This window comes from Lepisma saccharinum, chromosome 13 (assembly GCF_977018435.1).
Source record: "Lepisma saccharinum chromosome 13, izLepSacc3.1, whole genome shotgun sequence".
Classification (NCBI taxonomy): domain Eukaryota; kingdom Metazoa; phylum Arthropoda; class Insecta; order Zygentoma; family Lepismatidae; genus Lepisma; species Lepisma saccharinum.
The window spans coordinates 8,500,582-8,514,149 of NC_139241.1; the positions used below are offsets into that span (position 1 = coordinate 8,500,582).

The 13,568-nt window shown below is 38.3% G+C and overlaps 1 protein-coding gene and 1 non-coding gene across 2 annotated transcripts in view; both read right to left on the reverse strand.

The window, feature by feature from the left end:
• Scp1 (Sarcoplasmic calcium-binding protein 1) overlaps positions 1 to 13,568 on the reverse strand; it is a 146,889-nt gene that overhangs the window by 67,413 nt on the left and 65,908 nt on the right. The gene's annotated exons all lie outside the window — the stretch shown is intronic.
• TRNAT-UGU (transfer RNA threonine (anticodon UGU)) lies at positions 8,365 to 8,438 on the reverse strand. The gene has a single exon. It is a non-coding gene; the product is annotated as a tRNA-Thr (tRNA).

Below are 13,568 nucleotides of genomic sequence, written 5' to 3' on the forward strand. Positions count from 1 at the left end.
CACAATAAGTGGTTGCTATTGTGAGATAGACGTGAGTGAATACAATGGATCATGTTTTTAAAGATTCTTCTTAACGTTTACTGTGAATCACAAGACAAAAACATAGACACAGCAAATCATATGTCTACTGCAACATTTTTTGTCTAATCAGCTGTTTATGTATTTTACAGCCTGTTACTGACCACACAAAAAGCAGAAATGTAGAAATAATAATCAACTGCATTTCCCCATAAAGCTGAGTCTCTTTTTGATCACCCTGTATTTATTTTGTGTATGATCTCTGTACATTTTTTTTAAATACGAGGGTTGCAGAAAAAGTCATGCAACTATTTGTTTCCATGATAATGCGTGTGAGGCAAGAAATTGTAAAGTGTACAGTTGGAAGGTCACGATACATGCTAACGTTTAATGTATGAATTTTGATCAACATAGATATCTGTATCAGGATAGAGAAAAAGACAAAATGAGAAATGTCGTCCTGAACATTGCATGTCGGCAGTTGCTTCTCTTCCACGCCCGAATGCTGCTGCCCACCACACAACAGTTCGGTATGGCAGAGCAACATTTCCCAAAGCTTCCACAAGCTCAGTGTGACATTCCCTGGCATTCCTTCCACGGATAACTGCAATTTTCACATAAGAACGCTGTTCACCATGGGTCACATTCATCCTGCACGATTGTTAAACACGCACTGACTTCCCAGTTCAATGTCTTGGCAGCCACTGCCATCTAGTGGCGTCACTATATATTGCATGTAACGGGGTCTCCACTGTATATTTTAAACTTTCTTGTGTGGCCCGCATTATACTGGGAAAGAAATGTCGTCATGCCTTTGCTGTAACCCTCGTTAAATAAATGTTCCGACTGTAAAGAGTGTACACTAACAATAATGTCACTGCCTGGGCACGTGACCTAGAGCGACTTCCCCTCATACCCCTCCACGGGTTACTGCAAGTGGTACGTAATGGCACATAATAAGCACCAACCAATCAGCGACATAGTTCTCTAAACTACTATGTGTTAAAAAAAAAAGAAGTGTATGGATTTTGGCAAAGAAAAACTTTGCAATAGGATCTGAAGCAAGTTGTCGAGAGGGCTAAAATCACAAATCCACTCCCTTCCCCCCAACCCGTCCTGGATTTACCCCGTGGGAAATTAAGGAGCCGGAACATATCCCAACGATTGCCATGCTGTGACCTGGTATTCCCCTTCACCTGAGGTTGTGCAATCATGGAAAATTCCATTAGTAAGGGTTCAAGAGAATTTTCAGTGTTGTGTCATTTAATTATGATATTGCATAGGATTTGTCAGTGAAATATCTAAATGGGAAACGAATTGTTCAAGAAACGAAAGGAAAGAGAAAAGTATTCGTAACTTTAAGTCCAGAGTATAGATCACAGCACAAGACACGAATAAAAAATTCATTTTTTTAAACTGGAGGATGGATACAGCTTTCCCATTGACCTAGAACCCTAGCAAATTAGTCAAGAAAATTCACAACAGCGTTGAAAAAAATCTTGAAATATTAAATACGTATGATTGATGTGTAAATATCTTCAATTTTGTACAAATTTACATATATGTACATATTGCACACGAGATTTCAGTAAATTACCTAAATGTGAATAGAACTGTCCAAGTAATGATAATTATATTTTAAAAATTTGGTCCCGACAAAGTGAATACGAAAGAAAGCATTAATAACTTGAAGTATAGGTGGCAGCACTAGATATGAATGAAAACTTCATTTGTTTCTAATGGCAGACTCCATACACACTGATCTAGAATCTATGGAAAAGCATGGAACTTTGCAAAAATATTAAGATCTATTGTCAGAATCTGGAAATATAAGTATCATTTCTATGCACTTACTTTCAATATGAATTTTGCACATATTTACTACTAGCTCCTAAGCTGCTACTACATAACGGTCAGAGATGCTACGCCGGGTTCCATTGTGCTTTGTGAATGCCCCTTCATCAAGTTAAGCATATCGTCACTCATCGTTATCGTCGCGGTTAGCTAAAAGTGGCAGAAAAGCTTCATCAAAATAACAAATATCAACAAATGAACAGCAGAGACGTTACGAGAATAATTTCATTCTACGTTGCTTATGTTTGGTCAATGCCAAAGACGGGTAGGGGATTACAAAATATTCTCTGGTGTTCTATTTAATTTTAGGTAGTGATTGCTGCTACAACTGTTTTAAGCATTTCCATTGGCTGGTAGGTTTGTAGAGTCTCACTTATCGGAGACAACTTTAACACCATCGGTGGTTAGGTTAGGCTTATGGGGTCTGGACGAAAAATAGTTGTAGCAGCAATACCGACATTAATTGTATTAATTTGTAATCGTTTTGAATCATTAGTCGAAAGTCGACAGGACCTATAGAATCGTGTTCGACTTTAGAACCTTGAACAAGGCGTCCTATTGTTTGGACACGTTGCGGACCCCAATTGCTACACTATTTGCAGTCGTCATGTGGACCTGGTGTTGGCAAGAACCAAATTTGGTCCGTGTCCCGTCCCTTGTACAATTTCGCGACCCAGGAGATCTGATTGGCCCGCAGCTTAGCGATCGCCGCATTCGAGTTTCTTTTTTTCGAGGTAAACCTCTGGATATGCAGGTCAACCTTGGGATGTTGCTTAAAACAGAAAAAGCCCAGGTCGCTCACCTGATTGGACCCCTGCCAACAGGGCCTCTCGGCCAGTCTGGCTTCTGGGAGTTCTCAGCCCAGAGTCCCGGGTTCAGGGTCACGAAGAACTCCGCACCAATCTATACAAAGGTATTTGCTATGGCCCTTGTTACAAAATGTGTACATTATGTTCAGACTGTACGATTATGAATGTCAAACGTGCCAACCTTCGTGGCGGAGTGGTTAGCACATCGGGCTACGACGCCAAAGTCCCGGGCTCGAATCCCTGCATGTCCGTTCATCAATATCATCATTAACACTCATCATAGCGATTAGCAAAAGTGTCGGAAAAGCGACGCCAAATAACAAAAAGCAAATTAAATTAAGTCACACTACTAACAAAAACAAAAACAACCAAAAATGAGAGAAACCTGAGCCACTATTCATAATGAACTAGATACAGTGGGATGCATAAGTATTGCGCGGCAAATTGTGCACAACTACTTCCATTATTCTTTTCATCCATCCTACGTTATTTTAATAACCACAGTTTATGCTAGTTCAGAGATTGTTTGCTATTTTGTTCCAATTCTTGAACTCATTGCTCACATTAGTAATAGTAATACTTGTGCCATGGTAATTATGGTAACACTTAGTAATACAATGGCCACATATATAGACAGAAATTATGAGCGGTCCAACTTTCAGCAGCCTGAGAAAAGTAAAATCTGAATAGTTACAGACCATTTCTAGTAATAGTAATAACTATATTTGTACAAGGGTTTCTAATTATTATCATTATTATTATCATTAATCAGTTTACAATTTATTAATAAGATATTTCCTTTAAAGAATCTCGTTTCATATATGATTATGCACCTATTAATATTATTATTCTTCACTAAGTTTATTGTAGAAGTTCAATCATATTTGCACTATCAATTATTGAAAAAATATCAAAATGTATTTTAATTCTGAATGATTATGACTACATGCAATTAATTAGTACCAATTACAATATGCTTTCTCATAACAAATTCTGAAACATGCTTAGGTTATGAAGAAAATAACATTATTGTAATGGAGGAATATGTGACCATCCATTATAAATGAGCAATCAACATTTTTTTCAGATTTTTTGCAAGTAATACAACGAAACGATTGATTTCATTATGTAATTAATGTTCGGTAAACCAATGGGGTTGACTTGAACCCGCTAAACCCTCCACTTATATACGGCCATGCATTCCACTCTACTTGTTTTGATTTTGCAATTCACTTATGCTTATTACCTTATACTTTTCATTGAATCCAGCCAACGAGCCTATCGAAAACGAAACTGCAGCTCGAACGACTCGCCCAAGTAATTGAGCTATAACAGTTGGTGCTTGCTGAACTTATAGAACCAATTCGCTTCGAAATGAATCTCTTGTGGGCAAAGCTGTTCGAGGTCAATTATAATAGCATAAAACCTCTGCAATTGGGCATTTACAGACGAGGACGTCCAATCCAAGGCTCGTAATGTTTTATGTAGAACCAATAACGTGGCCAATCATCGTCGGCGAAATAAAAAAAGAAACGGATGTGTTTACGGGCACGTTTTGTGGGTTAGATGAGATATGGACAACTCCAACATCGATCGATTACACTGGGGAACAAAAAAAAGATTTTATTTTGTGACATAAAGTTTAATAACAGTTTCAGGACACAAAACAGCTGTGATTGCCAATTGTATCATTGGTACAGTTAAATTGACTCCAGTTATAAAAATAAACACACCATGGAAAATGTAGGGGGTAAAATTACTCCACGCTTTTCTCGGTAATACCAAAATTTGATAATGGGTTGAAATTCCCATTAAGAAACTTATTTATTTATTTATTTGTAAATTGTTGCTAGGCAACTTATGAAGCATTGCTAGGCAATATATATCTTAATGTTGAATTTTGTAGTATAAGCAAAATAAGAAGTTTAATGTGAATACATTGGAAATATGAGTTCCTCACGTAGTAAGTGTTTCAATAAACCAAATGTTTTTTGCTATATATGTGGAATATATTTTCTACCATCACAGGGAAGAAATTTCACGGATGTAGTGAGAGATTTGTATCAGGCTTATTTTGCCAAAAATCTGGGACAACAGCATAAAAAATGGGTCCCACATGTAGTTTGCAAAACTTGTTTCGAATCACTTCGTTATTGGGGCCAAGGCGGACGAAAGGGACTCAAATTTGGAGTGCCCATGACATGGAGTTAACCAAAAAATCATGTTAATGATTGTAATCACAAAAATAAATATTATATTGTTGTTGGAAGTTAATTTATATGTATGTCTTATGTTTCCGCCATTTTGGTTTAGTTGCATTTATTTCATAAATAAGAGCCAATTCAGGAAATATATTATTATATCATTATTCAGCAGCGTGAAATCGTCCTAAATTAGCTCTCAAACTCTGTGCCGCAATTTCACTGTTCCCCAGTGTTATTTAACTTACGGTCAGGTTTAATTTGCTCGTTCCTTTTTCTCTTGGTGTTATAAAAGAGAGAACTGTTCACAGATATACACACGTCAAGGTTCTACTTGATACTGTAATATACAAGCCATTTCATATATAGGTTCTTCTTTAAACACAAAACATAAGTTACAGAACTTCAAATGTACGCGTATTTTCGTATACTCACCGCTATGTTAAGTATTTCATTTCTTTATTTATTGAACTCAACATGTAGAGTGAGATGCACAAGTATTACCAAGTAAATTGCTATCACCATGTTTATTCCTCTTTGTGAAGGAGTGGTTAGCACACACCTGGTTCCACCTCGTTTACAGCAACAATTCTTATTTACTGTATATATTAATTATACACCCATGTTATATACAATACAAATAAAACAACATACAAGTAAAACAACATGCAAATAAAGGGGTGACCTTCCTCGTAGTACACCCAAATGTCAACCTCACTTCCACATAGTACACCCTGGACTGAAGACTAACGAGGCTCTGGCGACTGGCCCCATGGCCAGTATAATTTTGTTTCTGTTGTCCTGTGTTTTGTCCTTCTTTGTGCTGAGTGCTCCTTTACAGCCTCAGCTTTTAATGAAAGTCAGAACATTTTAATATTTTATGATTTTAGTTCTGCAACGATAGAGTTGTTATTTGTAACGATAAGGGGCTGGACCCCGTATAATGTGACGGGTGTAAAATAGCCTTAGTGCTGAGGCACCCACAATTTTAAATTTAAATCAAATCAAACATGCAAATGAAACAAAAACAGAAATCCGACAATTTCAAATTTTCGGTCAATTTCTATATTTTTCACAACATTTCCCTCTTTACCTAAAATTGGACCTCGATTCCCCTTCACGTAGTAACACTGCCTCTGCCAAGCGTGGGACAGCAAGCAGGAAGAAACAAATTAGGAGCTTGTTTCTATAGTTAGCATATCCAATGAGCAATTACCCATGTAAATAAATCAAAATATGCAAAAATATAAAAAGTTGGTTTACTGGCGACATACGCATATCATGTGTAATATACGTTTGTCACAATGTCTAATGAACTACAGACGGCCGAAGAGGAAAGTAGTCGGTATAGAATCATTTTTTTCTAGTTGTACTCAAATCTCTGAGTTTTGGCGAATACTTAAATTGAATAAGAGAATGAAGGGGTAAAGGAGTGAACATTGTTCTGAAATTGCAACATGAAAGCATTAGCTCCAGCCATGGATTTATTCTGATCCTTATGAATTTGGCGCACGCGCGAGCGATTTCAACCAATCACAGCCTTCTTCTGCACATGGCTGTTGTTTAGGCTTAACGGAATTAACTGTCAAGATCCGTGCGCATGCGCGTTTTGTCACACCCACAATTCTTTTCCCGCGTTCATCGAAGAATCGATCACGATTTAGCTGTGCATTTTAAGTTCCAATTTTTTCGGTTTGGAAAAGGGTTTTAGTGCAAAATCCCGCGAAATAAAAACCCATTCTTGTCCAGCCGGCCCTTAAGGTGCATAAAAGAGCACCTTTTACGCGTGGTCACTTCGCCATTCACCAATTTCACTCGGGTGAGGCACAGGCAACCCCCTCCACTTCCAGAGTAGTTTCTCGCCACTGTTCTCTCCGATTTCTCACGTAGTTGACCACAGAGGGCATTGATCGCAAATTTCCACTTTCTTCTCTCTCGCTTGCAACGTCAAAAAAGCCATTTTTCCTTTAGCTTTGACTGTCGTTCAACTAAATCATGAATGCCGATCATACAAATACCGTTGTTGTACTCAAACCTTCCACATTTTAATATTTGTTACTGAGCGTTCCTTGCTTTCGTTACTAGTTTGGCTAATTGCGACGATAGATGAATGATGAATGATGATTCGATGAATGATGATGTTTATTACAACGTCCTCAACAAAAACTATTTTTGCTGGAGTAGTATTCACTGTTCATGACACAGTTCCACAAAACCAACCATAGTTGGTAGGAGAATAGATTGCAGGTGAATGTAGTACATTTTCTCATAGCATGTCGATTAATGTGATGTGTTGTTTTGTGATAAAGCAACTGAAACAAATGTGTTCAAATCCATGATAACTTTTATCTTTGTGGCAGTGCTTCATCAACTAAGAACACACGAAATCTAATCTAGAACACTTAATTTCCTAATATTTGCAGTTTGCAACATTGTCGTTTCACATTTCTTGGATAACTTTGCTTTATGATTTATTTTCACACGCCAGTTACATTAAAAAAAATACAATTCAAATTCTTACAGTTCCACATAATAGTGCAGAGTATTTAAATAGAATAACAAATAACCAAGTTAATAAAATAACATACAAAAGTCTTGAATACAGAAAATTCTTGACGGTATAAATCTCCTGGTCTCAAAGTCTAGCTCAATCGTTGAATCAATCCATATTCAAAACTCGTTCTCTTTGATATATGTTTAGCATAAGGGCACTGGTTCTACTCTATTTCTCATGTATTCCCTTTCAGATAACACCGACAAGTAAATAAAATATTTTGTTTTCTGATTCCCTTACGCGTTTCACTCGAGTGTTGCAGAAAAAGCACATCAAATCGAGAAGTTGAATGATATTACATTAATAAAACATATGTTCATTTTTGGAAACATTCTCAAGGATACCCTCTTAATGGACAGTTTGCGTGATGCATCACATTCACCGACATCACCACTGCCGCAATTCGTAGCTCGAGAATCCAAAAATTTCTTCTTACCTTTGATCAATACCCCATACTTTTGTTATTATTTGTCCACACCATCAATATTGTGTCTTTTCTTTATGGAAAAATTTATATTCCATGGTTGTACAGTGGGATCCAAGTATTACCGTGCAAATTGTCCATGACAATTTTAATTAATTTTTCTGTTACATCCTATGTGCTTTTAAGCGATGGATTTTTATGTATGCTGGTGCAGAAGTTGTCAACAGCTTGTTTTGAGTTTTCTTTTAAATCTTGAAGCTCTTATTGGGTTAAATAAAGTGCAAGAACATGGTGATGGACAATTTGCACGGTAATACTCATGGATCCTACTGTACCAGTCGATCGTCAATTTCCAGATCTTTTGCATTTATAGGTTCAGAAATGAAATTACATGCAAATTTTCTACATATAGTTGAGTTTTAGTTGGTGTTTTAAGTCCACTTTATGCACAGTAAGGCTAATCGGGTCTGGACCTACAGTTTAAAGTGGGAACCGAACCACTTGTGCCTCCACCGGGTATCGAACCCGGGACCCCTTGATTACAAGACAATGACGCTACCACTGCGCCATGGGGAGGCTCTTTTCTACGTATAGATGTATAACTGCTGTTGGCATCACATTAAAAGGGTGAGATTGTAAAATATTGTATTGCTTTGTGTGATATCGTGGGAATTCCATCAGGACCTAATAATCGACTCAACGGCGAAGAAGAACTGTCTGAGGAGACGCAAAGCTGAAAAGAACTACATAGAACAAGCTAAAATATAGTCCCAAAAGATTTTTGACACATTGAGGTTTGATCTGAATTGCAGAAGGATGAAGGAAGACAAGAATCAGTAATTGTTTCTTAGAGTCACGAATGAAAATAAAATTACCAGAGCGACAATAAAATTACTCGAGATATGCTAAATATGATTTTAAACCTTGGAATACCTACAAAGGAATGAGTTTATATTCAAGAATCAAACAAGAGCTCCATTTTTGTTGAGTGTATACGTATATGGCCACGCTTTCAGTCTTTGTAAAAGTTTACGGTAAACCATGATCGTAATCTAGTACAATGGGATCCATATGTATTGCGCAGCAATTTGTCCATGACTATTTTCGTTGTTTTTTGGTGTTTTGTGTCAGTTCTTTAAGCTCTCATTGCACAAAACAAAGGGAGTAAACGTGGTGATGGACAATTTGCTTGGAAATACTTATGGACCGCACTGTACATATGAAGTAGTTAGCCAGTAATTCATCTGACAATCTAATATTTAATCTTTAACCGTGTTATTTGGTGTAAAAGTAGTTACAATAAATTTGCAATTCGGTCTTATCAATTCTCTGAAAGTCGTCGCTGGATATTTTTAAACAACGTTTGTTTCGTTTAAGAGAAGGACCTGCCACCTCGTGCAGGTGTTCGTGAAATCAACTTGTGTACCGTGCAAATTGTCCACGACCATGTTCCTGCACTTTATTTGACCAAATAAGAGCTTCAAAAATTGAAAGAAAACTCAAAACAAGCTGTTGACAACTTCTGCACCAGCATACATAAAAATCCATCGCTTAAAAACACATAGCATGTAAGAGAAAGAGTAATGAAAATAGTCATGGACAATTTGCACGGTAATACTCATGGATCGCACTCATATTGCTTTGCAAATTGTCCATGACTATTTTTATTAATTTTTATCTTGCATACTACTTGTTTTTAAAGAATTAATTTTTACGTATGCTGGTACAGAGGGTGTCAAGAGCTTGTTTAGCGTTATGTTCCAATTCTTGAAGTTCTCATTGCGTAAAATACAGAGAATAAACATGGAGATGGACAAATTTATTAGTAATGCTCTACCAGCGGGGTCATGTCTTGCAGCAATAATCCTATCTCTTTTCCCCTTTGGCACAGGGCAGCTAAAACTTGGCCAGGTGCACTTGTTTTTGTTAATCGACATGCACAGAAAGCGCCATCGTTCTAACCGCTAGAAGGAGCTAGCTAATCCCTATTTGCAGGGAAGCCATAAAGCAACGCGATCACTTTACTCATTTCCTGAACGTATCCTTGCCAAACCCACATAGCAATCGCACTTGGTAAGGGAATGGGATTTGCTAAACCACCGAGAGAACACCTCTTTTGTGTTCCGAGGTACGGAACTCGCATAAAACCCTCGTAACGTCCTGCCAGAACACGCTAGGTGGAGCGTGACCGATACACAACCCATCCAACGTTCCAAAATACACCTTTGATTTACGAAGCTCGAGCAAATAAATCTCCGAACTGGACGCGGCCCAGGTTTCTCGGGTCCAGGGGCATGGAAACAAGAAGACAATCCCTCCCCACACTTTTCCCACACCCACTATCCTCGCGACCGTTGAGGAAAAAGGCTATTTCGGTCCACCGTCCGCTCGTTCCAAGTTTAGAAGTCGCATTTTTGCACCGGCCACCTGTAACCAACTCGTGTCACGTGATCTTGTCTTGGTCGTCGTTTCCCGGGGGCGCTATTATTTCGACTAGCTGGCCCACCGCGATTTCGGGTTTCCGTCTGTCCGTCTGCTGGTAAAATTAGTCCGTTTGGGAGTCTGTTTCTTCGTTTATATTTGGGACGAAATGGAAAGCTGTTTTCGCCAGGATTCAAGATCGTTTTGCTCAAGTCCACATGCGGTAATGTTCGTACTTGAATGTCGGACACGGCGAGATGGGACGGACCAACTGTGTTTTACAGCTATTACACTTGACAGACACACACTTGACACTTCGCTTAATTCTAGTAAATGGTTTTTTAAAAAAGATTTGAAGTGTATTCTCGACAAACGCTCACATACATCCCAAATCCTTTCCTACAAGCACAACCGTTACATTTTTGATGTCAAACTCCTCTTCGAAATAATAATAAAAATAAAGCATGAAACGTTGACAATATTTCATCTGTAAGACCTTGGACAGACACGCTGTCTTGTGGATATACTGGCAGGCACGTGTCCCCGAAATTGTCATTTGACCATTAACATTTTCCGAGACTTAGAGAGAAATTATACTTTAAAATTTTAAAAGAAAAACCCAGTATTCCTTTTAAACAAAACTTTGCATCTATCACAGTCAGTTTCACGTTTTCATATTTTTAGTTATTGTACTAGTTTGGATGTAAACTAAGATAAACATTAATATAATAATAATAATAATAATAATTATGTACATGTATATTAAAAACTACTGTAATATATAAATAAAAACTTAATGTGAAACAGAAATTGTATCTGTGTAGTTTGAATATTATTATTATTATTATTATAAATTAAAGTGCTCTCCTGTGCTTTTCACCACGCCATGAAGGCGTATAGGGGGTGTGGAGTTAGAACCCCACAGTTTCTTGATCACGGCCGAACATGGATTTCAGAGTTTTCTCTAGGTACCTACTTTATACGGCGCTGGGTGGGCGCCGGAGCCGCTTGTACAGGTGGAAAAAATCCCGGTTCTCCTCCACCGGGATCGAACCCGGGTCTCTTGCATGGTATTATTATAGAAAACAATATATGCCACTGCTTTAAGTTATGCACAACTTATATAATTTTAAGTTCCTCAATGGCACAGTGCTAACGTCGTTGCCCTGTGATCAAGGGGTCCCGGGTTCGATACCCGGTGGAGGCAGATGATGGTTCGGATGCTACTACAAACTATAGGTTCAGTCTCGATTAGCCTTTCTGTGCATAAGGTTGAGTTGAAAAGAAACTCAACAATAAACAAATGCTTCCAGATTATTGGTGAGGAGTGTGCTCTTCCCTCCCTGTTTAAACTCAAAACCGGCCAGAAGTGAGAGCTAGGCAGAATGACATTCTTCCACAGATCGAGAGATTGCAATGCGAGAAGCGAGCCCAACTCCACTTTAGTGCATCCTGTTGGCTAAAGTGGTCGGTAGCAAGCGTGCATTGTTCAAGTCCAGAACTTGGCTCGTGAGAATCCGTTGAAAGAATATGCAAATTGTCCACGTAGCTTACTTGAAGAGTAGGTGCGGGAAGTTTTGACAGACACTTGGCAAGCTTCTTGGCACGGTTATTGTCGTTGATGGACAAAGGAATGTCGGTCCCTTTGAATTTCAACCCGTCCTTGTATAATATAAGTACCTCTTCAAGGGTGTCGACCACCCCGAGACAATAAGACCACCCTATACATTACGCTCAGCAAAAAAGTTAACTAATCTGTGTCCTCGGTAAGAGTGAAGACAACGTAAACAACGCGTGGCTTGTGAGAGATCATATTGGTTGTAACAATAGCAGCTGTGTAGGAATATAGTGAATGTAAAGGGTGTCCCAAAAGTAACGCAGGATTTTAGATCTGCGCCATTTTCCCCCCCGCAGGATTGGCAGCGTTCTGCGAGGTCACATGTTGTAGTAAAATCATTGCGGTTAGTAAATATGGAGCGCTACACGACGGAGGAGCGAGTGACGATCATTAAAATTCGATACAAGTACGGAGACTGTGGGAAAATCACCCAACATGTTCGATAGGAGAAGTTCCGGAGTTCGATACCCGGTGCAGGCACAAGTGGTTCGGATCTCACTTTAAAAATAAAGTAAAAGGTACTTATTTTACAAAGCCCCCATCCGATAACCCGTGAGCCCCCCTTGGAGATCAATTGTAGCTACGGGCCTGCCTGTATTATGAGTGTACAGCTATGAGCAATATACTTATGAACAAGATGAGACTCAAAGTATCAAAGAGGAAGGAAAGATTTCTTAGCAGTCACCTGGTTTTGTTTACATAAACTTCGTTTTTATAGTAGGTGGAGAATAGTGTTGTGTTAGTAGACTACGTATTAGACCCAAGGCTTCTCAGCGATGGTTCTGAGTTCGAAACCTTAATAAATGGACCGTTTCATTGTCTGTTCTTTTACGAGTTTAATCTAATCATCTATATCGTTCCGATTTTTCTAAAGGAGATAGAAAGGCGATATTAATTAATAACACACAAACACAACGGACCTCCCGGTGGCGAAGTGGTAACACCATCGCCTTGTAATCAGGGGATCCCGTTTCGATACCCGATTGAAGGCACAGTGGTTCGGATCCCACTTTAAACGGTACGTCCAGGTAGTACACCCACATGTCAGCCTCACTTCCACGTAGTACACCCTGGACTGCATTTTGCAGACTAACGAGGCTCTGGCGACTGACCTTATGGCCAGTATAATCCTTTGTCGGACTTGTGTTGTGTCCCTTCATCTACTTCATCTCATCACCTCTCATCCTCATTTTCGCAATTAGCCAAACCTTTCAGAAAAGCGACATAAAATAAATCAAATCAAATCCAATATGATTAGCGCATCTTTGCATAAAGTGAACTTGAAACAAAAGTTCAGACAGACACTTAGCGTGGGTGGGTACATTTTTAAAAAATATAACAATAGAGACACCCATTTAATATAACAATAAAGATACTTATTAGACATAAACAATAATGACAAAATGAAATAAATCCGAAATTCAGTGTTATGAAGTGAAATGTGGATACATTATAATGTTGATGTTACCTGCCGTCGCTAGATGGCACTGGCAAAATATATAAAATAAACTTAAGTTTTCGTAACACAAATAATGGTATGTTTGATTATAAATATAATGAAAAATTGTGTTTTAACACCCTTCAAAAGATGTGAACATGTGAACATTAAGCTACAAGAATCAGAAGAAAATGTAATGCAGTGAATAAAAGTGAATCTCCCATGACCAAT